Source organism: Vombatus ursinus, unplaced genomic scaffold, assembly GCF_900497805.2.
Source record: "Vombatus ursinus unplaced genomic scaffold, bare-nosed wombat genome assembly UNPS02005659.1, whole genome shotgun sequence".
In the NCBI taxonomy this organism is placed as follows: Eukaryota; Metazoa; Chordata; class Mammalia; order Diprotodontia; family Vombatidae; genus Vombatus; species Vombatus ursinus.
Genome location: NW_020945437.1, coordinates 7481804 through 7509134, shown reverse-complemented (window position 1 = coordinate 7509134; position 27331 = coordinate 7481804). Strand labels below are relative to the sequence as shown.

The window sequence follows — 27331 nt, the reverse complement described above, 5'->3', positions numbered from 1 at the left end:
TTTTCCTCCAGACCCATATTCTTAATTTTTACCTGGGGCCTGGGTTTGAAGGATCCAGATCTCTGAATTACACTGTTCTCATAACATTAGAAGTATAATTAAGACCATCATATTACTGGAACTTCATTAGAAAACTTGCTGTTGTATATTTTCTGACTGAAGATATTCAGATAGGCTTCCTGTCTCCCTGGAGCATTTATATTTTTCAGTAGGTGATTATTTTTCCAAGAAATTCATGCAGTCTAGCAAACTAACCAAGTTTATCAGCTGAATGCTTATTTGCCTTTTCCCCTTATTTATTTTGTTAATCTTTTGTTAATTCATTAATGAGTATCACTTGGAAATGAAGGGAGAGGATGGGGTTCACAGGTGAATGGAAAAAAGGTAAAACTAAAATAGATTAATTTAGGAGCCAAGCTTAACTTTTTTTTTTAAAGCAGGTTTAACACTATTGGAAAAAATAAGATTTGGGGGTCTGGATTTGGATTATTTTTCATTAGCTCAAATACCCCAGGATTTCTTGTGCTTTTTCAAACTGATTTCCTTTCCCCTCTCAACCACAGTCCCTAGTCTAGGCACTTTTCATGGTTAGGAGTATTAGATTAGCCATTTGCCCTTGTGGGCAGGGAGGGCAGGTGAGCTTCCTTTTTTTCCTCCTTTTCCACTTCCCTGGTATTTAATATCAGCTGTATTTATATGTGAAGCCAAGTGTAGCATTTTCCCCCCATAAGTAGGTAGGACACCTTTTTAAGTACAGATTTATTATTTATGGGAGAAATCTTTAGCATAAGTATCAGAGCCAGAGAATGTGGCCTGTGTTCTAACATCATAGATTTAGAGCTGGAAGAGATGTTAGTTCTGCTTCTTGATTTTGCACATTGGAAAACTAAGGCCTAGAGTGGTAAGTGATTTGTTCAGGGTCACCTTAGGGGTAAGTGGCAGAGTGAGGATTGGAAATCAAATTGTTTGCTTCCATATCTAGCACCTTTTTCACTGTATCATGAGACTTCTGTGAAAAACAAAAACAAGTTCTTTACTCCAGACCCTTTTTTGGGAAGCTGCATAAGGTAAGGTACAAGGACACATAAAGATGGTTGGAGATTAAGTGAAGGAAGGAGAAAACCCTATTTTTTTTGCTTTTTTCACCAAATACTTCCCTCTAATTTTGGCTTTTAGTCAAATGTTCTGTATCTCAGTCTTTGTGATAGTGACACATAATAGGTGCTTAATAACTGCCAGTTGACTGACTGACTGACTTTGTTACTATTCTAAGAGATCATTATTAGTTGATTTGGATTCTAATGTTACATAAGGCAGATTAGGGCCTAACAGTTTGTTGTTGCTATGGAAAATTTTTAGAGAAATTACCTCATGACCATAGATTACATTTCTAATTCTAGCAACCACTTCCGAAATTCATGTTGCTAGGCCTATGTGGACTACACTATAAAATACTGCTGGCCCATTATATATATTAGAAAAGCAACTTCTGAGCATGCCTTGTTGACAGTTGGCTCTCTCAAAACCCAGATGTCCTTTATAAATTGCCTAGGATATTGATTACTGATGGAATGGATTGTGGGTATCTGAACAGACTGTTTTTTAGAAATATGTTATTCGACCTAAATAGAAAAGGGGCTCAGAAAGAAGGCATGCTTTTCAAATGTTCACATCACGCTAAGTTGAGAGGAATACTGTAGATAACACAATTGGGACCCTCCCTAACATATTTACAGACTACTACTGCTACTGCTACTGTTACTACTACTACTACTGCTGCTGCTGCTGCTACTTATAATGATAATAATAATAGTTGGCATTTACATAGCGCCTTAAGGTTTGCACAGTGCTTTACATATGTCAGCTTATTTGATCTGCTGTTAAGATAACTATATTTCAGACTTCTGTGGTGACAAGGACTAGGTTTTTATTTATCTTTTCATTTTCCTCAATTCCCTAGCATTTTGCTTTGTACATAAGAGAATTGGAATAGAAGCCCCTTGTGGTCAGGCAGGTACTGTTTCATAGTAGGTGCTTGACAAATGCTTAGTTAATTGATAGAATTATCAGATGAACTCTTGAAGGGAACTTTAGAGATTAACCAGTTCAGTGATTCTCAACCTTTTTGATTTCAGGATGAGCCCAGAGAGCTTTTGTTGATGTGGGTAATATTAATCAATAATTAAAATGTGTTAGTATTATTAGGAAAGTACTTTTGGCCTCACAGACCCCCCTGAAAGGGTCTTGGCACTCCTACAGGTTGTCAGACCACCCTTTGAGAACTGTTAATCTAGTCTACTACCCTACTTCTGAAGCATTTTAGGTACTTTGTGATCATGGGCAAGTCCTCCCAGAGCCCTGTGGGACTTCTCTTAGACTTACTTAGTGTGTTAATAGGTGGTTGAGATGACTGCAGAGAAATTGTTAATTCTTTACCTATTGATGGATTGATGTAATTAATAATGCTTAATAAATGTTTACTGAATTAAATGTTTATTGTAGGGCAGCAAGACAGGTTAAATCATGCTGCTGATACTTAACTAAGCTTTGCAGAGTGCCTGACACATAATAGGGCCTTAATAAATGTTAATTGACTAATTGTATGACTATGGGCTAGCCACTCTCTGAGCCTCTACTTTCTCATTTACAAAATTGATATAACAATACCTATACAGTCTTTCTAATAGTGTTATTTTAAATATAATTCAAATGAGATAGTGTATATAAAGCATTTTGCAAACCTTAAAAGCTGTATACCTGGAAACTTTTTAGAGGTAATATGGTATTACAGGAAAAACACTGAATTTGGAGTCTACAAGACCTGAGTTTTGAATTCTACTTCAGAATTTAGACACTAGCTGTATGAACCTAGGCAAGTCATTCCATCCTTGTGAGTTCAGTTTCTTCATCTATAAAATGGGGATAGTAATAACACTGACCTACCAGAGTTGTTGTGAGGATCATTTGCATACTTTAAAGCTCTATATAAATGTTAGCTATATTAATATCATATATTGGGTTGTGCAGTTCCACTGAGATAATATTTATAAATATTCCAGAAACCTTAAAGCAAGTGTAGAAGTACTGGCTATTATGATTATTATTACCATTAAGTAGCTACTCTCTGCGAAGCATTGTGCTGGGCTTGAAGATAAATGTGTCATACACCTTTTTTTCTAAAAGAGTTTATAGGGTAAAGGAGAAATACACAAACCACTATGCTACAGTGGAGAATGATCTAAGTTCAGAGAAGATATCTAGGCAATGTGTTCTGAGAAATTTGGGGTGCTGAATTACTCAGGTCAGCAAAGGCTTCATTTTTTAGTGGTGGTGGCATCAGAATTCAACCTTGAAGCAAGGCAGTAGGTATCATTAGTTGGAAAAGGTGGAAGAATCCATTTCAGGCATAGCAGGAAGGGATGAGAACAGAACATGTGTGGTAGATAATCTAGTGTGATTAGAATGTTGAACATGTGAAGGGGCAGTTATTAGCCTCAGTGTGAGATGAGGCTAAAAAGGCAGGTTGAAAACACATACTTGAATTTTTGCATAAAGGATTTATCCATCTTCATTAGGCAGTGAGAATCAGTTGAAACTTTAGGCAGAAGCATGGTCAGACCAATAATTAATGGATACTACTGTATAGTCATCTTTATCTTATAATTTTAAAGCCCTGGATTAAAGCATGGACCACCTAATAATATACTTAGAAGAGAAGCTGCTTATTACTTGGTGATTATAGTTGACATCTATCTAAAATTAAAATTTTATAGAAAGAGGCAATGACACGAATAAGTAAAACACAAAGATAAATAATGAGTTCACCAGATCTTGTTGAGGAATCTAAAAATGTTGATTAGAAATGATTTTATCCATTGTATGGGAAAAATGTATATACTAAAGCCCTGCTCCAGTTGGAGGACAATATACTAAAATCATAGAACACTGATCTCTGAAGAATGAAAAGCAAAAAGACAAAAAGACAATGTAATGATGCATAGTGGATGTGAATGGACCTGCGGCATGTTACTGATTATTTTGTATAGCACTTTAAAGTTCTCAAAACACTTGCTTCATGATTTAACCTATGAGATAGATGGTTTAAGGGTTGTTATCCCCATTTTGTAGGTGAAGATACTCAGGGTTTGAAAGTTAAATGGTTTTACTCTGTCTGAGGAAGTATTTGAAACTGGGACTTTGGACTTCAAATTCAGTACATTCATGCCATCTATTCTGTCTCTTTGAAGACACAGATAAGGAAGAAGTACTATTAAAAACATAATGGAGAATATGACTGAAAATGGATCTGTACTTGGTATCGTTTTAATCAGTGATATAGATAAAGGTATGGATGGTTTTCTCATCAGATTTTCAAATGACACAAAGCTGAGACGGATCGCCAACAAACTGGATAACAGTCAGGATCCAAAAGGATCTTGACAGGCTAGAGCATAGGGTTGAATCTAATAAGATGAAATTCAGTAGGGTTAATATAAAACCTTACATCTGAGTACAGAAGAAATCAACTTCACAAGTCTGTAATGGGAGAAACATGGGTAGATAGCAGTTATTCTGTAAAAGATCTGGGGGTTTTAGTGGATTACCATCTCGATATGAGTCAGCAGTGTAACGTGGCAGCTAAAAAAGCTAATGTGACCTTGGGCTGAATTAGAAGGGGCTAACTTTTAGGACTATGCTTGTTAGACTTTATTTGGAGTACTATATTTAGGTCTATGGGCAGCTAGATGGTATAGTGTATTGAGTGCTGTGCCTGAAGTCAGAAAGGCTCCCCTTTCAGAGTTTCAAATCCTAGCCTCAGACACTTATTAGCTGTGTGACCCTGGGCAAGTCATTTAATCCTGTTTGCCTCGGTTTCCTCATCAGTAAAATGAACTGGAGAAAGAAATGGCAAACCACTCTGGTATCTTTGCCAAGAAAACCCCCAAAGGGGTCACAAAGAGTCGGACATGCATGACTGAAAAACAACTGAAGAACAACACAATTTAGTTCTGGACCTCATGGTTTAAGAATGATACTGATAAGCTAGAGAGTGTCTAGAGAAAGGCAACTAGGATGGTGAAGGGTCTTGATTCCATGACATTTGAGGATTAGTTGAAGGAACTAGACATGTCTGTTTAGTCTGGACAAAAGTAGCCTCGGAGGAGGGGGACAACATGATCTCTGCCTTTCAGTACTTGAAGAGCTACCATGTAGAGGAGTGATTAGACTTGTTCTTTTTGGCCCTAGAGGGCAGGACCTGAAGCAAATTTCAGAAGCTAATTTAATTTAGGCCTAATGTCAGGAACAACTTCCTAACAGAGGTGTCTACAAGTGGAATGGGCTGCCTTGAGAGGTGGTGAGGTCCTCGTACTTGGAAGTTTTCAAGCAGAGGCTGAATGACCACTTCTTGGATATGTTAGAGTACGGATTCCTTTTTATTATGGGTTGGACTAGTGTGCTTTGGAACTCTCAAATTCTATTAGAGTAATAAGAATGAGAAATATCAGATAGGTCCTCATTGTAGTACATTTTTACCGTGAAAGTTCAAAGGTAAGACCTCCATCAAATAGGGTAGATTTTCAGTGATGGATATATCAAGATAATATATCAGAATTTCATGGGGTGACCAAGTATGGGAGGGGTTGTGATTTGTACATGTTTAGGGGGCAGCCATACCAGTAAAATTTTGCCAAAGTAAATATTTGTTAAGATTTATATGCTTAATGTTTGCAGAGCCATAACAAGCAAATAGTTTGAAATACGCTTAGAAAACTCGGCATGAAGTATACCCTTCAGAGATGCTGGAGTAGAGGAGCAAGTGGAGGGCAGGGTCTGTCGGGGAGCTTAGGAAGAGTTACATTTGAGGGACAGCTGCTGAAAAGGACATAGCTCGTTGCTTTCTGTTTCAATTACAGTTTTCATCAGTGGGTGCAAAGTTCAGTTGTTTCTCTGTTGCTAAAGGACTGCAAGTTGCTCCTCCCTGATTAAGACTATTTGTAGGAATCAAAGAAAGCAATTTCACCAGAACAGATTCCATTGAATAAAGTTAAACCTGGAGTTAAAAACCTATAAAATTACATTCTTGTGATTTGATGTAACCTTAATCTTTTTTTTTTGCAATTATTTTTTGCAATTTTTGTTTGCAATTCAAGTATAAATACCTGTTACAGTGAAATCTATATTTTAAAACAGTAATTTAATATATAAAATGTCTATTTCAGATTTGTTTTGTAATAACATCAGAAAACTAAATGAATATTTATTTTATGTGCCAGAGCCTTTAATGCTTATGAAATTAGTAAAATGTGACTTATCTCTAATTTCAGAGTTATAATTTGTTTTAATTTCCTATATTAGTAGTTTGATGGCCATCACTAAAAAAAGAGACAATTAAATTCTTATATTTAACTGAAATATCATGCTTGTGTTTCTTCAGACAAAAAATGCTTATTTTTAACAAAACAAGCACAGTACTTCTGAGTTTATCTTGCTATTATGTATTATTTTGTCATTAGATACCAATCTAGATTAGAAATTGAAGCCTATTAAGTATTTCTCTGATACTTACTGACTCTGAATATTGACTCTCATTGGATAGACTGATTTTCTTGAATCTACAGTGGATACTACTAGAATATCAAAACTAAATCAATAATAGCTTATATTTCTAAAACACTTTACAGCTTCAAAGTGCTTTCACATATGCTATCTAACTTGATGCTTATAAAAAAACCTTTTAAGTAGGTTGTCTGTGTATTATCATCATTTTGAAAGCTGAAGTAACAGGTTTTGGAGAGATGTAGTGATTTGCCCAGGTTCATAGAGCAAGGAAATGAAATAGAAGGAACTTGAATTAAGAGCTTCTTTCTGATTCTAAGACCAGAGCCCTTTCTACCACACTTGTCATACAACTTTTTAGAAAAGTTACATAAACATAAATTCCTAAATAGTTCATAATTAGATGTCATAATCCCTATTTCATAATGGTGCCTTTGAGCTTTACTTCAAATAATTTAATACTTCAAAAAACCTATGATTTCAACAACGTTGGTTCTCCCTCCCATGGTACACATTGCAACCTTTATATGCTTCAGTTGTTGAATTTGAACTGCTATGGCCAAAACCTCATCATCTGGTAGACAGCCCTTTGGTGAGAAACCTTTCTCAGCTCAGTACGCAGACCTTTTGGTGGTAATCCATTGCTTGGCCCCTACTCAAATCCTTTCTTGTTGTATGAGACCTATCATATCTTGGCCTCTATCAGGATAGCCTTTAAGAACCAAGGGTCACCACATGATCGTGACTGTGTTAAAGTGGGATGTGGAAGTATTAAAAAAATATATTAAGTTGAAAATATCTCTTTATAGAAGTTTAAAAGAAACAAAAATATTTAAAATGTGATAGCAAAACCTCTTCTCCCTTACTGTTTCTCTTTATAATAGCCAATATTGGCCAAATGATTCTCTCCTGTATTTTGATAATAAATGTAATGTACATTATAAGAAAACTGAGAAGATAGCCTGCATTTTAAAACACTTTAAAAATATAAACTCCTATATAAGCGTTGTTAGAATGTGTATGTACACAAACTTATATACATACAGAGTATCAATATGTATTTGTATATATATATTACCTTATTAAAGTTTGATGACATTCACCAAATTTAGAACTTATTTTTGAAATTGTAAACATTCTTATTTGTTTACCCATTAACAGCATATTCTGTTCAGTATGGCTAATTCTTATAAGTCTGCTGATGTATTTTTTATTAAATAACTATCTAAAAAATGAATTTATTTTAAACATTCTTTTCTTTTCAATTTTGAGTTCCAGATTCCCTCCCTCCTTCCCACTCCACCACCCACTGAGAAGGCAAGCAAAATGATACCACTTATACATGTGAAATCATGCAAAACCTATTTCCGCATTAGCCTTATCTCAAAAAGATAGCAAAAAAATAAAGTGAGAAAATTACACCTCATTTTGCATTTTCATCAATTCTCTTTCTGGAGGTGGATAGCTTTTTTTCATCATGAGTCCTTTGGAATTGTCTTTGATCATTGTATTGATCAGAGTAGCCAAGTCTTTCACAGTTGATCATCATTACAACATTGCTATTGCTGTTCACAATACTCTCCCGGTACTTCTCAATTCACTTTGCATCAGTTCATATAGGTGTTGCCATGATTTTTCTGAAATCTCCTCCCTTGTCATTTCTTGTAGCATAGTAGTACTCTATCAGAAATATATGCCACAATTTGTTCAGCCATTCTACATTTGATGAACCTTCCCCTCAATGTCCAGTTCTTTACCACCACAAAAAGAGCTGCTATAAATATATGTATATATATATATTCGGTGTGAGGCAATTGGGGTGAAGTGACTTACCCAGGATCACACAGCTAGTGAGATGTGTCTGAGGCCAGATTTGAACTCAGGTCCTCCTGATTCCAGGGCCAGTGCTCTATCCACTGTGCCACCTAGTTGCCCCTGCTATAAATATTTGTGTACAAATAGTTCATTTTCCTGTTTCTTTGATCTTTGGGGTATAGACCTAGTAGTGGTGTTGCTAGGTCAAAGGGTATGCACAGTTTTATAACCCTTTGGGCATAGTTGCAAATTGTTCTTAGTTTACGATTTCACCGGCAATTTATTAGTGTTCCTATTTTCCCTCATCCCCTCCAGCATTTGTCATTTCTGATAGGTGTGAGATGGTACCTCAGAGTTGTTTTAATTTGCATTTTTCTAATCAATAGTAATTTAGAACATTTTTGTATGACTATAGATAGCTTTGATTTCTTCTCCTGAAAACTTTTTCTTCATTTCCTTTGACCATTTATTAATTGGGAAATAGCTCTTATTTTTACAAATTTGACTCAGTTCCCTACATATTTGAGAAATAAGGCCTTTATCAGAGAAACTTGCTGTCAATTTTTTTTAATATTACTTCATTGTCTTGGTATCTTTTATCAAAATGTAGTTTTCCTGATTCTTTCTTTTAATTAAGTCTGTTTTTGTTTTTGCTTTGTCTAAGATCATAATTGCTACCTCTGCCTTTTTTTTTTTTTTGCTTCAGCTGAAGCATAATTCTGCTTCAGCCCTTTATTTTAACTCTTTCTTTGTCTTTCTGTTTCAAGTGTGTCTCTTGAATCCAACGTGTTGTTGGATTCTCTTTTCTAATCTATTCTGCTGTCTGTTTCTGTTTTGTGAATGAATTTATCCTATTCCCATTCACAGTTATGATTACTAACAGTGTCTTTCCCTCATCCTATTTTCTTGTTTATTCTTTTCTTTTTATCCTGTCACTCCTCAAAAGTCTCTTTTGCTTCTGACCACCGCTTTTCTTAATTTGCCCTCCTTTTTATCATCCCCTTTCATATCTCTTATTCCTTTTCCTTCCTATTTCCCTGTTGAATAAAATAGATTTCTATACTTAACTGAGTGTGTATCTTCAGTTACTCCTTCCACATCATAGCGGTTAGAGACACGGCCTCCCTCCCCGTCTGGAAAATTTGCAAACAAAAATTTTGGCCCTTCCTTTGTGCCAGAGAAGAAGTCTGAATTATTATGGTACTAAAAGATTAAAATATGTTGATATTATATAATACTATAGATATATTTTATGATATGAGTTTCTGAACTTTTTCTGTGTCATCTGCTGGCCTTTGTGTGTTGTGTGTGGCTTCTGCAAAACTCCCCCAAAATTCCTATTTAATTTCTTTTGCTGACCCCCAATATATCAAAATCACAGTGGAGAAAGTCAAAATGTGGAAGGGATAACTGTATATTTTTCCCTCTTTGAACCAATTCCAATGAAAATGATGTTCAAGCATTGCTTGCCACTCCCCTTCCCCCCATTTTCCTCTTTACTATAAAATCTCTTCCTTGTGCACATATTTTATGTGAGAAAATTTCCCCGTTCTACCTCTCTTCCTACCTCTTTCACATTTTGTCATTTTTTTCTTTTTTTGGAGATGATCCCAACATAATTGACTCAATTATACTCCCTCTGTCTATGTAGACTCCTTCAGACTCCCCTAATGATAAAGTTCTTAGGAGTTTACATGTATCATCTTCCTACGTAGAAATGTAAACAGTTTAACTTTATTGTGTCCCTTATGATTTCTCTTTCATGTCTTACCCTTTCATGTTTCTCTTAAGTCTTGTGCTTGAATGTCAGATTTTCTATTCAAGTCTGGTCTTTTCATCAGGAATACCTGAAAGACCTGTATTTCATGGGGATTTAGCTTATTTTTTCCCCTTCAAGGATTATATTCAGTTTTGCTGGGTAGATTATTCTTGGTTATAATCCTAGTTCCTTTGTCTTCTGGAATATTATATTCTAAGTTCTTTATTCTTTTAATGTAGAATATGCTAAATCTTGTGTGATCCTGACTATAGCTCCATGATAATTGAATACCTTCTTTCTGACTGCTTGCGATATTTTGTCCTTAACCTGGGAGCTCTGGAATTTGGCTATAATATTCCTGGGAGTTTAATTTCAAGATCACTTTTAGGAGGTGATCAGTGGATTTTTCCAATTTCTGTTTTAACCTCTGGATCTAAGGTATCAGGGTTGTTTCTTGATAATTTTTTGAAATATCATGTCTAGGCTCTTTTTTGATCATGGCTTTCAGATAGTGCACTATTTCTTAAATTATCTGTTTTCTAGGTCAGTTGTTTTTCTGATGAGATATTTCACATTTTCTTTTATTTTTTCATTCTTTTGACTTTGTTTTATTATTTCTTGATAACTCATGGAGTCATTAATTTTTACTTGCTCAATTCTAATATTTAAGGAATTATTTTCTTTAGTGAGCTTTTATACCTCTTTTTCCATTTGACCAACATGCTTTTCAAGGAGCTCTTTTCTTTAATGAATTTTTGTGTCTCTTTTACCATTAGGCCAATTTTGTTTTTCATGTTATTATTTTCAGTATTTTGTGTGTGTGTGTGTGTGTGCGTGTGTGTGTCTCTTTTGCTGAGCCATTAATTCTCTTTCCATAATTTTCTTCCGTCACTCAATTCTTTTCCCAATTCTTCCTTTAATATTCTTTTTTCTTTCTTTAACTCTTCCAGGAATTTTTATTGGGCTTGTGACCAAGTAGCATTTTTTTTTTTTTTGAGGCTTCACTTGTAGCTGCTTTCACATTGTTGTCTTCTGAATTTGTGTCTTGATTTTGCATGCCACCATAGTAACTTTTTATTGTCAGGTTCACTTTTTGTTGTTTGCTCATTTTTCCAGCCTGTTTTTTCACTTTGAACTTTATGTTAAAGTTGGACTCTTCTTACTTGGCGTTGGGGAGATAACTGTCTCAAGTTTCAAGCTTTTTTATGCTGCTATTTTTGGAGCTATTTCTGGGGGTCCACAATTTTTTGGTGCTTCCAGGATGGTGTTATATGGGGAGAAGTGTGGTCACTACTCAACTGGTCTGCACTCTGATCTTATCCAGGAAGGGTTTCTCCTCCCATGAAGTCATGAGTACTAGTTTCTCTTTGCCTTTAAACTGTGATGGGCCCCTGCTCCCTTCTAACTAATCACAAGAGCTCTTCTTAGCCCTGGAACTGTGACTCAGAACTGCTTATGGGCAATAGAGTTGCTAATCAGCACCAGCTGCACCCACTGCCAGCAAAGGGACCCCTGTAATCTCTTTCTGACCAGTTGTCCAATCCCCTTACTGTCTCTGGGCCAAAAGCTCCTAAAACTACTGCTGCTGCTGTGCTCTGGGCCAGCTCCCACCTAGGTGTTACAGACCTTTCCTGCTGACCTCTTAAGTTGTCTTAGACTAGAAAGATCTCTCACTGTGACTTGTGTTTGCTCTGCTGCTTCAAAACTTGATTTGAAAAGTTTTTTAAAGTTCAAAGGGGAATGTTGGGAGAGTTCAGCTGGGTTGCTGCCTATATTCTGCCATCTTCTATTAAATAGTTTTTAAGTTTAATATGAAAGCTTTAGTCATAGGATCATAGGTTTAGAGGTAGATTAGTCTTCAACTCATCAAGCAGTTATTGAATACCTTTTATGTGTCTTGTATTTTATTGGGGGAATCTGGGTATACGTAGAAAAACATTGCCTTCAAGGAATTTACAGTCTTTTGGGAGTGATATGTGTTCACAGATAAGTAAATACAGGATATTTTTATAATTCAGAATATACAAGTCATACAGTTAAGTTTCATAACTAGAATTGGAACTGGGGACTTCTTGAGTCTGAATCCTGTGTTCTTTCCTCCAGCTCACATTGCTTTTGACTATTACGTAGAAGTGGCAAGTTTGGCGGAATTCAACCTGAAGCTTATACTATTGGGAGATAAATTTGAAGTTTCCACAGGTTATATGATCATATAAGTTATCAAGGAAAGTTGTGAGCACTCTTTGATTTGTGTTTTATGAGATATACTCCCAAACTTAATTTTTTGCCTCTTTTTACTTGGTTTTGATTTTCTTGTTAGTGTCCAGGATTTTGGAAATAGCTTTAGAACCAAGCATTCCTATAATTCATTTGGGATTTTGGGAACTCTGTTGGGCCACAGATGGGCCGTTGTTGGTTTATGTCTTAACTCTTCTCCACATTAGAAAGAAATAGCTGCTAATATCTGATAAAATGATAAAAACTGACTTACTGAGAGAATTTTAAATTTGAATGTTCCCTTTGGGCAATAATATATTTATCTATATTATAAACATTTTAGTGTGCGGATTAAATAAATGCCTGAGGACAGATACTTAAAGTATGTGATGATCCATATGATTTTTGTGTATTTCAAATCTCTATTTAAATGGGTGCTTGTATTTTTTTGAAGTCTGTTGCAAACAACAGTTATATCTTAATGTCAATATTGGGGTATAAATAAGGCATATTAACAAGTGTTATTAACTGTTACTCAATACTGTATAGGGTAAAACTGTATGTTTATGGATTTATGTCAACTGAAAAGTTTAATATACTTTAAACTTAATTACAGCTTGTTGGTATTTGTAATAACCCTTTGTATTTGTTGAGTGGTTTATATTCCACTTAGTTGGCAGTTTATGTAGAAATACATCTATTTTCTTATCTAAATCTTATGGATTAAAATTATTGTGTATAGTATTTGACCATTAATCCATTTTTGTAACTGATAAGTTTTTCTTTACATGTATATTTTGATTCTTTTGTTTTGGTGCCCTCTACTAGAAAAATTCTTTGAGAGAGGGACTGCCTCATCTGAAGCTCCTAGTACAATGCTATCTGATCGAGTCAATCATTAAACGCTTGGTAGCTCATTGTCTCTTTCCTCCTCAGTTATATTGCTCTTTGTGCCAGTCTCCACTACTTTTCTTTCTGCACTGGTTTCAGTCCCTTTCATGCTAACTCCAGCCCATTTTGATTACATTTTCCTTCTTAGTTGTGAAGTTCTACTTGTGTTTGAAAACTCTGCTACAAAGTACACAGTTTTGCCCTGTCTCATGCCACATAGACCATCCCCATTCTGCTTCACTGATTTTTAAAAATGATTGAGTCAGTATTTTGGATGGTGTTAGCGAACGAATTCTAGTGGAGAACGTGGTGTGAAGGTTTCTTGAGAATGTAATAGTGTTAATTAGGAGGAATGGCCATGACAAATTGTGAAAATTGTTTTTAGTTAATGAAGTCAATGTGTACAAGTAGAAGATGCTATGAGCCTTTTGATTTAGATTTAATCTGCTTTGTTTGTGAAGCTTTAGCTGTGTGTCTTCGGAACTTTAGTGGTTGGGTTTTTTGGTAATACTTTCATCACTTTGGGAAAGTTTATAATAAATAAGAGTGTTGATAGTTAAATTAAAACAAACATGGTAGTTGATGCAAATGTAAAATGACAGTCAAGTATCATATGATTTTTCAAGGTATGCCTTCAAATATAGTTATCATTAACTGATACTATAATTGTGAATAAATTGAGGGCTAATAAAATGCATAAGAAATACATAAGGTATATGAAGTAGACACTTTGGTCCTGCACACGTGATAAAATGCATAAATTTCTTGTGTAACAAGAGACAGACTTTTTAACTAATATAGATAGTTAAGATTTGTTTTATTCTCTATGCCTAATATAGGAAACTTTCTGGGAGTACTGTCTTGTACAGAATGCTATAGTAGGTATTATGTGGAGGTGATGAGTGTATATGTGTATACAAGGCAAGTAGCTATTAGAGGATGTGCCTTGTTTTGTGCCCTTGTGAGCTTGGAGCTTGGACCTTGAAATGGGGGGAGACAAGAGGACCAGAAATGATGTAAGTGTAACATAGAGCACCCTACCTACAAGTTAGAAATAAAATGAGTTCATAAATGCTTTGGAATGCAGGTGGGATTTTATCAATGTTTGAGGGCAGTGAAGAGACACATGATGTCTGTGAACAGGCTTCAACATATAAGCTACTGAGAATCCTGAAGAATAATGGGAGTAAAAGACATCATTAGTAGATTGTACGATAGAATGAAACGATCGGCTGGTCATGTGGTAAGAATGAAGAATGACATGTGAATACTCAGTGCATTCCACTCATACTCTTGAAATGTCACGAGAAAGTGAGGAAGTCCCTAGCATGTTGGGTGGATCCCTGTGGTGGACTTTTGGAAGGACATGGGCGAGAGTTGCAGGGGTTGGGTACATATGGATGGTTTGTAATCTGCGTTGTTGGAGGGAAGTCCTGAATCAATGAGATTGCAGATTCATTTATTTGAGAGATAGATATTGATGAGTGGGGTGGAGAGAGAAGGGCATTCAAGGTTGGGAGTATGGGTTGAACAGGATAACTGCTAATGTCTCGCAACTCAAAATTCTGTGATTCTGGTAATGGCATGTGAAGTGCCTGTAGGTAAAAATTAGCAAACTATGTTTGAACTTTTGTAACACTATTGACTTGGATTGATAAGTATCACATTTGTTCTGAAGTCAGAGTTAAGGTTAAGGGAGTTTGCAGTTGATGGAGGCCTTAGAATCATAGGCATAGGTGTTTTCTTAGTTTTCCACTTTCAGGAAGTAGGCTTTTGAGGAGAATTAATATGATGAAATAGTGCTTATGTCTTCTATTTGAGCTACTTTTCAGGGTGGTCGTACCTCAGACCTTTTTCACTTCCTTATTTGTTCTATACCAATTTTTAATCTTTGTGACTGCAAGTCACTCAGTTCCAACCTATTTAGCTTTTAATCAGTGTATGGACTGATAGCAAGTCCGTGACCCTGCAGTGTTGTTATCATATAAATATGCTTCTATCACAGTTAATGATAAAGAACGACATTTTTAATATCAGCAAAATGTTCTTACTTATCAAGGGAGAAATTAATTTTCTTTCAGAATTAAAATAGAAAACTTCTGAGGAGGCAATTACAATGATTCAGGTGTGTTGTAATGAACACCTAGACTTGGGTCATGATAGTAGGAATAAAGAAGGAACAAATTTGAGAGAGATTACAGAAGGAGAATAAAAACATTATGTTTATGGGATTTTTAAAAATAATTTCCCCTAGCATCCTTGACCTACCAAGAGATTCAGTATACCCCAAACTCAGTTAAAAATGTTTTGTATCTTTGTGATGTGTTCTACTGATCTCTTTATGACATGTTTTATGAATAATAAAATAGTATTTACATAATGCATAAAGGTTTGCAAAGCACTTTACATAGGTATCTCATTTTATTGACTATTAGTAATGTATTTGGAGCCAGGTAGATTATTAAATATTTTTTGATGTCTAAAAATAATTAAAATTTTAAATTACTAAGACAGTTCTAAAATGTACCTTTAATAAAGAAAAAAGACCAAAGAGAAATTTTTTAAGAATTTAGGAGATAACATGCTTTTTGATCATTGGTTTTTCTGATTTTTCATTGCTCAAATATGATGCATGAAAACATGGTAGTTTTTACTTTGGAAAGTTTAACTGCTTTTATTTGAGTGAACTTCTTCATTTGTGTGTTTTACTGTTGAGTTCCAGCTGTTACTAGGAAATTAGTGAATGTGAGAGATTAACCATAACCTAAACATTTACTGTAGTACTTTTGTTATTTTAAACTCAGTCATAGAATTAAAATCTAGGATTGATCAGCTTATTTTGGTATTTGATATTACACTGCTTTGAAGAGAAAAAATTGCTTATCTCTTGGACTAATTATAGTTAATACATGGTTGAGTTATTTGTGATTTTTGTGTTTGATTCAGTTTTGTAGTTATAGTCATATGTTTTATAGTGGGGTAAAAAGTTCTTCCCTTTTCTTTTTTCACTTATTTGACCAATCACATTGGGCAGTAAAAGGTATTATTTAATTTTCTTAGCTAGTATTGCCCATAACTAAAGGCAAAGTTAAATTGCTTTTTCTATACTGAGAAAGTAGTTTATGCTATTTCTTTATGGACAGAAATGTATGTTACTTTAAGCAATACTACTATTAAAATTTGTATTAACTAAATTTGTTAATTAAATTCTGGGGAGGTTATTTGTTAGAGTTTATGTTTCTTTGTTTTACAAAAAAAGATTTACAATAGTATTCATTTAAGTGACAGAATTCCTTAATATAATGCTCATATATTTACTTGCCCATTTTCTGCTCATCAGAAGAGGCACATCTGTTTTATAATTCTTTATTTCACAGAATCACGGAATTTTATTGCATTCGAGAGATTCAAATAAAATGTTATCTAAGATCGGTTTGGAAAAAAGCATTTTTAATTTGGAGTGAAAGTGGAACTTAAGTGGCAATAGCATCTGAGTTGGGATTTAGAAAATAGGCATACAGTAGGGAAAAATGAGGGAAAGATATTCCAAGTGTTTGGAACAAGGTAAGCCGAAACACAGAGGCAAGAAAGTACAAGGTATATTCCAGGGACCCCTGATAGTTTGTTTGGGGCTAAAGTCTAGAATATGAAAAGAGGAATTAGTATTAGAGAAGACTGAAATGCAGAGGGAAGGGAGACAGATTGGGGAGGATTTTGAATGCCAAGAGAGAATCTTTAAGTTTTACTTGCTGGGCAATGATTATGGTAATAACTCACATTTATATTCACTTTAACACAGACTGCTATCTTTATTCCCCTTTTAAATTTGTGGAAATGATGGGAGTCAGAAAGCTTAAGTATTTTGTCCATGGTCATAAAGTAAAGAAGTGTTGGAGGAAGACATGAACCCAAAGTTGCCTCATTCTATATACACTGTTTTGTTTTTTCTCCCACCAAATAAGGCTGCTTTTCCAGTAGAAAGGATCTGTTAATCTGGCAAGGGATGAAGGTTAAATTGGAGGGGGAAAAGAAATAGAGGTGAGAAGACTTTTAAAGAAATAATTATAATGATATAATTGAATGATAGACAATAAGGACCTAGATATGAGATAAGCTAGTAGGAAGAAAGGAAGGGACAAATAGGAGAGAGACTGCCAAACTAGAATCAACAGGCTTTGACAGATATAAAGAAGTATATTGATGGGGGTTTAAAAAAATTTTTCCTTTGGCACTTTTGATCTACAAGGAAATTCCATGTACTCCAAATACAACTAATCAAGCTTTCTGTGTCTTCAGTTAACCAATGCTAATTAAAATGTTAGGGTGGAGGAAAGGTTCCTGTTTCATATAATTAGAAACTTGCTTTTAGCTTGTTATTAGATCTGTTAATCAATCGAATTAACCAAACCTGTGCAGTTAGTCAATATTTATTAATTGCTAGCATTTATATAATGTTTTAAGGTTTGCAAAGTGCTTTACAAATATTTCATTTGACCCTTAACAACAGCTCTGGGAGTTAGGAGCTATTATTAGCCCCATTTTAGAGATGAGGAAACATAGGCAGATACAAGTTAAATGGCTTGCTTTGAGTCACAGAATAACTGTCTGAGGCAGGATTTGAACTCAGATTTTCCTGACTCCAGGTCCAGTGCTGTATCCACTGTGCCATTGAGTGCTGGGAATTCAAAGAAAGGCAAAAGACAGTCCCTGTTCTCGAGAAACTCACATTCTAATTGGGGAGATAACATGCAAACAACTGTACAAATGATCTATACATAGCACCAGTCTCCTGCCTTTGATGTAAGTGGAGAAAACACCATTCCATTCTATTCGGTCTCCAGCCTCTTGTTTGGTCTTCATCCTCCCGCTGGAAGAGGAGAAGTACCATTTCATTACACATAAGTCTCTTTACTTTTTAGTAAGTGAGGAAGATATCATTTTAGTTTATTGTGCCAGGTCTCCTGCCTGGTCTTCTGGAGGAAGAGGAGAAACACAATTCTATTGAGCCGGGTCTCATTCTTGGTCTCTTGCCTCCTATGGGAAGAGGAAAAACACCATTCCATAAAACACCAGACTCCTTCCTTCTAAGGAAGAGGAGAAAGGCCATCAAGTCTCCAGCCTGATTTCCGGCCTTGGGGAAAAGACAGTAATGACATTTCTTCATCTTTCAGCACTAGTTCCCTTCCTTTAATCGCTTTAGGTGCTGAGGGAACTCTGTCCTGAGACCAAAACCCTAGGACAATGAAAACCTACCTGAACTGTTGCTCAGTGAGTAACAAACTGTTCCCTGTTGATATCCTTCCTATCTCAGTGATTCTGAACCCCTAGCTGTCATTTAGATTCTCTTCTCTGTCCTACTCTTCCTAATCTCTTATTCTCATTCTCTTCAACCCAGTCCCCTACAATTTCCCATTCTAAAGCTACCCACACCTTCCTCTGTGCTTTCTGGATTGCTTGCTCCATAGGTAACAAACTTGCTTTTATCTTTAATATTTTCCTTTTCTACCCTTTCCATTTTTGGCCCTCCCTGAGATCTTGCTTCTTTTGATGACAAAGTCTCCCTGGTCTCCCTTTCTAGCATGGTTGCACTTTCATTCATCTCTTGTGACATTCTCTTCCATTTCTCTACTCCCCTCCCCAGTCTCTTACTAGTTGAGTTAGGGGAGTTGTAATACACCTTGCTCCCTATTGCTACTTTCAGATTCTTCCTTTCCTCTTACTCTCTTCTTAACTCTCTATTTTCTGACTTCTGACCTCATCATTCAACAGAAACACTTCCCTACCAACAATCTCATAATTGTCAAATCCAACGGTCTTTTCTCCTTGACCACTCTGCAGCCTTCTTCTTAATTTCTCTGTTATTGTAGAGGGTACAACATCCTCCCAGTTCCCCAGGTTTGCCACTTAGGTGTCATCCTTAACTACTCATTCTGTGTCACTCCCCCCACATCTGGTTGGGTTCTAAGGCCTATTGATTTTATCATCTTAAAAGCTACCTTTTTTGTGAATGGCCTGCTCAGATTCATACTTTCAAGGAATTTCTCCACAAAATAAAGAGATAGGGGATGATAGTAGGCATGGATGGATCAAGTGAGGGTTTTTTGAGGACAAGGTAGACATGGGCATGTTTGTGTGCATTACCAGACTTAAATCTCTTCCCATCATGCCACAGAAAAGTCTTTATCCTGGAAGATAATTTCAGCCCTAGAATTCACACTTTAGAAGGATCCTTATCCTTTGTACCCCCTGTCTCTGATTGGATGGCTCCTTTCAGTGCTGAGTCTAGCCATGTCTTCAATTCTTACCTGACTCCAATGTGGATTTCTCCAGTACCTGATGGTTCCCTCCCTCTCCCCACTCTCCTTTCAGTTTCCTTTTATGTGATGTTTTTCCCTATTAGAATGTAAGTTCCTTCAGAATAGGGGACTGTCTTTCTTTTTGTTTGTGTTTATTCTCAAAATCCTTAGCACAGTGCCTGGCACATAGTAAGTAAGAATTTAATAAATGTCTGTTGCCTAGTTGTGGAATTATAGTAGGAAGGTAGCCAGTAGACAAGGAGAGACTGAAGATAAGTGAGAAAACAAGGATGATAGAGTGAGAGGAGACAGAATCTAATAGGATCACTTGTCTATATAGTGGGATTTGCCTTGGCAAGGAAAAATGCTGCCTCATTATGTGGGATAGGGATGAAGGCAGGGATAGTAGCAAAATGCATCTGGGAGATAATGAATTGAGGAAGAGAGAAGAGGAAGCTCTTTGAAAATGACCACAATTTTTTTCAGTGAAATATGCAGAGTTCTCAGCTGAGAGGGTTGGGGGAGGGGAAGCAGTGGGAAGTTTAAAAAAGGATGAAAAAATTTGGAAGAGCTGCTTGGGAAATTGTGAAAGTAAGTCATTTAGGGAGGTATAAAAGCATTGCCAGTTGAGGTAATGTAACAAATTTGTAGTGGACACAGTCAGCACAGTTTTGGAATTTTCTCCTGCTTTGGTTGGCAGCACATGGATAGCAGCAAAGATAATGGCTGGCCAGAGCAATGGAGGGCTGAGGCTTTTCAGGGCAAGATCAGCAATAAGATACAAGAGATTGAAGAGCAGAGGACAGTGTAGAGTTGTATTGATTCATTTAAGGGTTCAATATGGGGAAAAGAAGATAGTGTAGTCACTGTTGGGGTGATGACCTGAGAAAGAAATAATGAATTGAGATTTGGAAGTAACATTGTGAATGAAGAACAGGGGTTGGGGTTGCAAGGCAGATGGAGAAGTAGATTATGGATGGAATAAGGGAATTCAGTTCATGGAAGTGGTGCATTTGTGGGATATGACAAAATCAAGAGTTTTTCCATCCTTGTGTATGGCTGAGGGGTGGCTGTAGAGTAGACCATTGTAAATGAAGTTAGAAGTCAAGGAATTGGGACCTGGGGTGTGTTTGAGGGAGTATCACTATGTATGTCGAATTCCTCTAGCATGAGGGTGGGAGTTGAGGAAGAGAGAAAGACTATGACTTACGCACTGAACTTACTGAGGAAAGAAAAGGATTGTATTGGAGGTCTGAAGGTAACAGCTTCCAGAATTTTGATTGAGTGGTAGATAACTCAGAGGAGGAAAGATTACTGATTCATGGAGGAGGAGGGAGAGCCTAGAAGTGGCAGTTGGAAGCAAGGAATATTCCAGATCTTCTCCAGTTGACCAGGGAGGGGGTGGGGTGAAGGGAAATAAGTGAAAGTATAGCTAGTGTTGAAGAGGGTAGTGAGTGAGGCTGTGTCATCAGGAGGGAGCCAGGTTTTTTTTTTTTTTAAATTTTTTTTTTTAATTTTTAGGCAATTGGGGTTAAGTGACTTGCCCAGGGTCACACAGCTAGTAAGTGTCAAGTGTTTGGTCTGAGGCCAGATTTGAACTCAGGTCCTCCTGACTTCAGGGCCGGTGCTCTATCCAGAGGGAGCCAGGTTTTAGAGCCAGAAGATGTGATTAGTGGGAAAAGAAAAGCTTTAAGAAGAAGGTAAGTTTGTGATCTATAGAGCAAGTATTCCACAAAGCACAATGAAAGAGGTGGGTAGCTTTAGAGTGGGACCTTGTCCCTTAACTTCTCTAGTTGTTAGTTTCTTCCCCTGTAAAAATCATGTTGGACTCAATTACCTTTGAAATTGCATTTTTTACAGAACATTGTTCTATCAGCATCCTTTATGAGGAGACAATGTGGATTTGGAAGCAGAGGCCTTGGGTTCGAATCCTAACTGAGATTTTGGGCAAGTCATGTGGCCTCTCTGAACCTTAGTTTCCTCATCTTTAAAATGAGGGATTGCACTAGGTCAGAGGTGGGGAACCTGTAGCCTCAAGGTCACAGGTGGCCCTCTAAGTCCTCAAGTACAGCCCTTTGACCGAATCCAAACTTCACAGAACAAATCTCCTTAAAAGGATTTGTTCTGTAAAATTTGGACTCGGTCAAAGGGCCACACCCAAGGACCACGTGTGGTCTCAAGGACACAGGTTCCCCACCCCTGCACTAGGTGATGTTGATGTTTCCTTTCAACTTTACATAGGTCATAAGCAGCAAAGCTGGGATTCAGGTCCCATGCTCTTTTCCTTTGTAACACACTCTTAAAGCCCAGTTTTAACCACGTTACTTCTCCAATCCTGAAGTTTGGAAACAACACTCTAGGTTTCATCTGTCAGGATAAAGTTTATTAATAATATCATCTCTCATTCCCCAATTGATAAATGGTCAAAAGATAGGGACAGTTTTTTGATGAAGAAATCAAAACCATATGTAGTCATATGAAAAAAATGCTCTAAATCATTACTGATTAGAGAAATGGCAAATTAAAACAAGTTGTGGTATATGATTGTGATCAAATACTGCTGTGATAAAAGTAATGATGAGCTGGTTGATTTTAGAAAAACTTGGAAAGATATGGACTTAGGAAGGAAGATGCTATCCATCTCCAGAGAAAGAACTGACAAATAGAAATATGTGCAGTATGATCTTACATATGTGTGTGCGTGTGTGTGTATATGTGTGTATTTACATATATATGTATTTAATTGTAGCCTTTCCTAAGGTAGTCAGGGAGGGAGAAAAAATAAGATAAAAAGTGCATGAAAGAGAACAAAAGAAAACTTAGAAGGAAGCACAGATAAGCTGGGTAACTTGGAAAACAATATGTAGTATTTAAACAGTTTGAAATGGAAATTGATTCTTTTATATTGAATCCTCTCCTAATGTTTTGCTGTGTAAATAAATGTGTTTTTTTTCTTGTTTTGTATTTAAGTTTAAAATGAATTAAAAAAAAAGAATATCATCTCCCTATTCCTAGATGCTGTGCTTCTCCTAATGCAGACTGAGAGACTGTCTTAGCTTTATTGCTACTGTATTGCATTATTGATATTGAGCTTATGTTACACTAAAATCCCCAAATCATTTTCAAGTTGTTGTCTAGCCATGCATACTCCATTTTCAGTTCTTTTCTGATCCCCTTGTCAGTGCTCTCTTTCTCTTTACCACCACTAGCATCAACCACTGACTAACTGCCAGTGACGGGCAAGAAGCCCACAATTCTGGGAATATTAACACCTCCTAGACCACTGGTCCCACTTCTACCCATTGTTCAAGGGCTCAGCCCTTGTGGAGAAGGGGCTTACCATCCCTATCACCTCCAAGGTAGGCAAACCAGTCTAGTTCAAGCAGCAAGGCAATGAGAGAGAGATAGGAGACCTATGCAAGGCAAAGTTAAACCACCTATGCAAAGTTAAACCACCGGGGTGAGGGAATAAGCATTTATATAGTGCTTACTTTGTGCTAGGCACTGTGCTAAGTGCTTTACAAATATTATCTCATTTGATTCTCCCAACAACACTGCAAGATAGGTACTGCTATTATCCCCATTTTACAGTTGAGGAAACTGAGGCAAATGGGTTAAGTGACTTACCCAGGATCACATAGTCAGTGTCTGAGGTTGGATTTGAACTCAGATCTTCCTGACTCTAGGCCCAGCTCTCTGTCCACAGAGCCACTTAGCTGCCTTACTACCATCATCTTGACTTCTATCTCCTGTCAGTCCTGGATGGCAACAGTTCAGGACTCTGAGCCTGAGAACTTTGGGAACAGCTTCATCCCAGCTTCTGTTTGATTACCAGCCCAGCCCTCCTCAGCTTCAACCCAGGGAATTGACCCTTGTGGGGATGCTACCTGGCACCTGCCTCTGTAGGTTCACAAATACTACCTCTTCAAAGCAGCCATAAATATAGAAAATCTGGAAAAGCAAGTTGTCATTGCCATTGAATTCCTTGGTACTGTCAAATGTTTTAGCATCAGAAAATTGATATGCTTTTATCAGTGGAAATAATGTTGAAGAAGATACATTATTACTTACTATCTGCTTTTCAGCCACATTATAAACCCTTTCCATTTACTTATAGCTGGAACCTCCTATTTATGTTGTCTCCCCCATTAGAAGGTGAACTTTTTTCAGTCTTTATTTAGTATTTTATTTTTCCCTGGTTACTTGTAAAAACAGTTTTTAACATTTGTTTAAGGTAAACTTCTTAAGAGCAGGATTTACTTGGCTTTTCTTTTTATATTCGCAGTGCTTAGCACAGAGCTTTTCATGTAGTAAGCATTTAATAAATATTCATTCATTCATTCATATATTGGTTTTCCTTGTTATATTTCCCAGTTTGCATCCCTAATGTTTTTCACCCAATTGGTACTTCATAGATATTTGTTGAATTAAGTTGAATTATTTTGTTAAATATACTTTGCTTTTATTTTCATTTAATGTTATTTTGTGAACTCTGTTGGATTGAGATTGTAATTTACTATGAAAGTAATTAATTATGAGAAGAAAATAAGTGTGACAGTCACAGGCTTCTATTGGAATAAAAAGGAAGCATAAATAGTGTGAGAATGGGGAATGGTTACTGGATATGGAGTCAGATGACCTGGATTAGAACCTGACAGTTATTCACTACTTATGTGACTGTGTCCAGTTCACTGAACCTCTTTAGGCCTCAGTTTTCTCATCTTTCAGATGAAGAGGTTGGATTTGTAGAATCTTGCTTTAAAACTTGAAATCCTACAAAGTTTTTTACATACTTCAGTATTTTGTGATCTCATTGATGTTTTTCTGTTGGAAAATGAATTTCACTCTTGATAACTCACTTAAAAAGTTTTAAGCATAAAACAAAGGTGGTGAGCTGCTCACTGATTAGACAAGTGTCTAGTGATAAATTAGAGACTTTTAGCTTTGTCATGTTGTTGCAGGCATTCAACATACACTCCAAATTTTTGCAATGACTGTCATTCATTTTAAACACAGCTTCAGCAGAATCCTTGCAGTAAGTTATTGAAAATGATTTTTGTGTCTATTACCTAAATGTTATAGCATTTATTATCACATGTTGGGCTCAGGAGACGATGTGCTACAGTCACACCAGAAGCCCTGGGTTTGGAATTGCCACCTATTAGCTGTTTGGTCTAATTAAGTTCACATTTCTCAGCATGTTTGCTCCTTTGAAAATGGAGATAAACAGTGTTTTTTTTTTTAATTTTTTTTATTTTCTTTTTTTTAGTACCTACTTCGTGGCATTGGTTTGAGTTACCCATGGGGCAATATTTGTTAATGTGTTTTGTAAAATCTGAATACATGTAAGTTGTTGTTATCATTATTATAAGCATCATCCTGGAAGTATAAAAAGTTTGAAAAATGATGGATTTCAGTAGTTCATTTTCGGTTGTTAGCTTGTGAAGCTAACATTATATACATTTTGATACTTAGATGTACCAAATTTAAATGTACTAAAGCCACTTAATAGCAAGGATTCTTTTTTATTTGGCTTTTTATTTTTGAGGGGCAAACTTAGGTGGAGAGGAACAACAAAATATTAGATATAAAATTAGGGTAGTGGGACAAGCATTTTTTAACTAGCACAATTCATTTGTTTTCATTAGTTTCAGGCATGTAGTGACGTGCATCCTGTAGAGCTAACTCTCTAGAGCAAGTCCACAAAACTTCTCTAAGTGGGCCTGAACCAGATTAAAATGTAATTGGGAAATATTTAACAAAATAAATAGAAATCCAGTACAACTTAGATAATGTTAATTTGTGGTTTTCCAAGTCTCACATGTAGGGCATGGCAGTCCATTTCTGTTTGAGTTTGACACTACTGATTGAGAGTATTGTTTCCACTTAAGAAGTTGGATTTAAGATTGATATGAAAGCAGGTTTACCTTATACTTTTTTTTTTGCCTAATATAACTAATTTTTAGATTGCTATTGTAGTCAACTGAGATTTTTTTCCATGTGCATGTGCTACTGCTAGATATTGATTAAAAAATTAGTACAACATTTTTCTTGTTGGTTTATAATGTGAAATGAATCTCAAAGTGCTGTCAGTACTGATTAAGCTTCACATTCTATTATATTGTTATTTTCATATATTGGTGAAATAAATGCAATTAACTGTGCATTGGTCAGGCAAAGATTTTGGAAACATTTTGGTTTTGATCTTATAATTATATTTCTCTCACATTTGAAGATTTCTGAAGATTGTGCCCACTGTTTAATTGTCAGAATCTGTGGTGTGATTCTGGGAAGGCTTGTTCACAGTGTAGTGTCAAATAGTACCACAGGCAAAATTTTATAGAGATAAAAAAGAATTCAGACGTTATGTTGTAGTGATAAAGTTTTTTAAAAAATAAGTATTCATTTTTGTTTTTATTTTACCTACATTTGCCACTGTTTTCCTCCCCAGAAAGTCATCCTTTATAATAAAGAATTAAAAAGAAGGAAAAAAGTTAAGCAAAACTGATCAACATTATGAAGTCTGATGCTTTATTTGATGTTTACACTTGTGGTCCTTAGCTCTGGGAAGGTGTTGGGGTTGGGGAATTATCATCTCTTGAGGCCAAGTTTCCTTGTTATAATTTCACTGCATTCAATTTTGATTGTTTTGTTGTTGTTTTTCTTTCCGTTTAAATTGTTTCAGTCATTGTGTATGTTGTGTATTAGAGGCAGCTGGGTGTCATAATGAATTGAGTCCTGCACCTGGAGTCAGTCAGTTATTAAACATTTCTTAAATGCCCACTATGTGCCAGGCACTATGCCAAGTGCTGGGATACAAAGAAAGGCAAAAGACAGTCCCTGTCTTTGAGGAGCTCACAATCTAATATGGGAGACAACATGCAAACAATTATGTACAGACAAGCTATATACAGGATAAATAGGAAATAATCAATGAGAGGAAGGGACTAGAATTCAGAGGGTTTGGGAAAGACTTCCTGTACAAGGTGGGATTTTAGTTGGAATTTGAAGGAAGTCAAGAAGACCTGAGTTCAAATTTGGCCTTCTTGCGTGACCCTGGGCAAATCATTTATCTCCTGCCTCAGTTTCCTCATCTGCAGAATGAGAATAATAATAGCACTTACCACCCAGGGTGATTGTGAAGATCAAATGAAATAATATTTATAAAGCCCTTTGGAAACTTTGGAAACACTGTATTAATTCTAACTAATATTGTTGCTTTCTTGGTTCTGTGTGTTTTTCTCTGCATTTCTTCATATGTCTTATCTTGTTTCTCTGAATTAATCATGCATTATTTCTTACAGTACAGTAATATTTCGTTTCATTCATGTACCACAGTTTGTTTATTTGTTCCCCAGTTTATGAGCTTCTACTTTGTTTCTAATTAATTGCTACTCCAAAAAGTGCTACTATAAATAATAAATTTTGGTATCCTGGTTTTTTTTTTTTTTTTTGGTGTCATTGATCTACGTGGAGTTTATGCCTAATAGTGGAATCTCTGGGTCAAAGGACATAGACCTTTTCGTCACTTTCTTTGTGCAATTGTAAATTGCTTTCCATAATGGTTACTCCAATTCATAGCTTTTCTATCAGTGCATTAGTGTGCCATGTTAGTTCAAATGTGAAGGATGGTGACTTAAACTCATTTAAATTCCTATTAGTTATTTACAGAATTCCTCAAATTCAGAAACGACCAATGTAGCTATTTAATAATTCAGAATTTATATTTACAAATACTCATCTATCTGTCTATCTATCTATCTATCTATCTATCTATCTATCTATCTATCTATCT

The 27331-nt window shown here is 36.0% G+C and overlaps 1 protein-coding gene across 2 annotated transcripts in view; it reads left to right on the top strand.

Annotated features, from left to right (window-relative positions):
• TMEM135 (transmembrane protein 135) overlaps nt 1–27331 on the top strand; it is a 342694-nt gene that overhangs the window by 60377 nt on the left and 254986 nt on the right. The window lies entirely within an intron of this gene.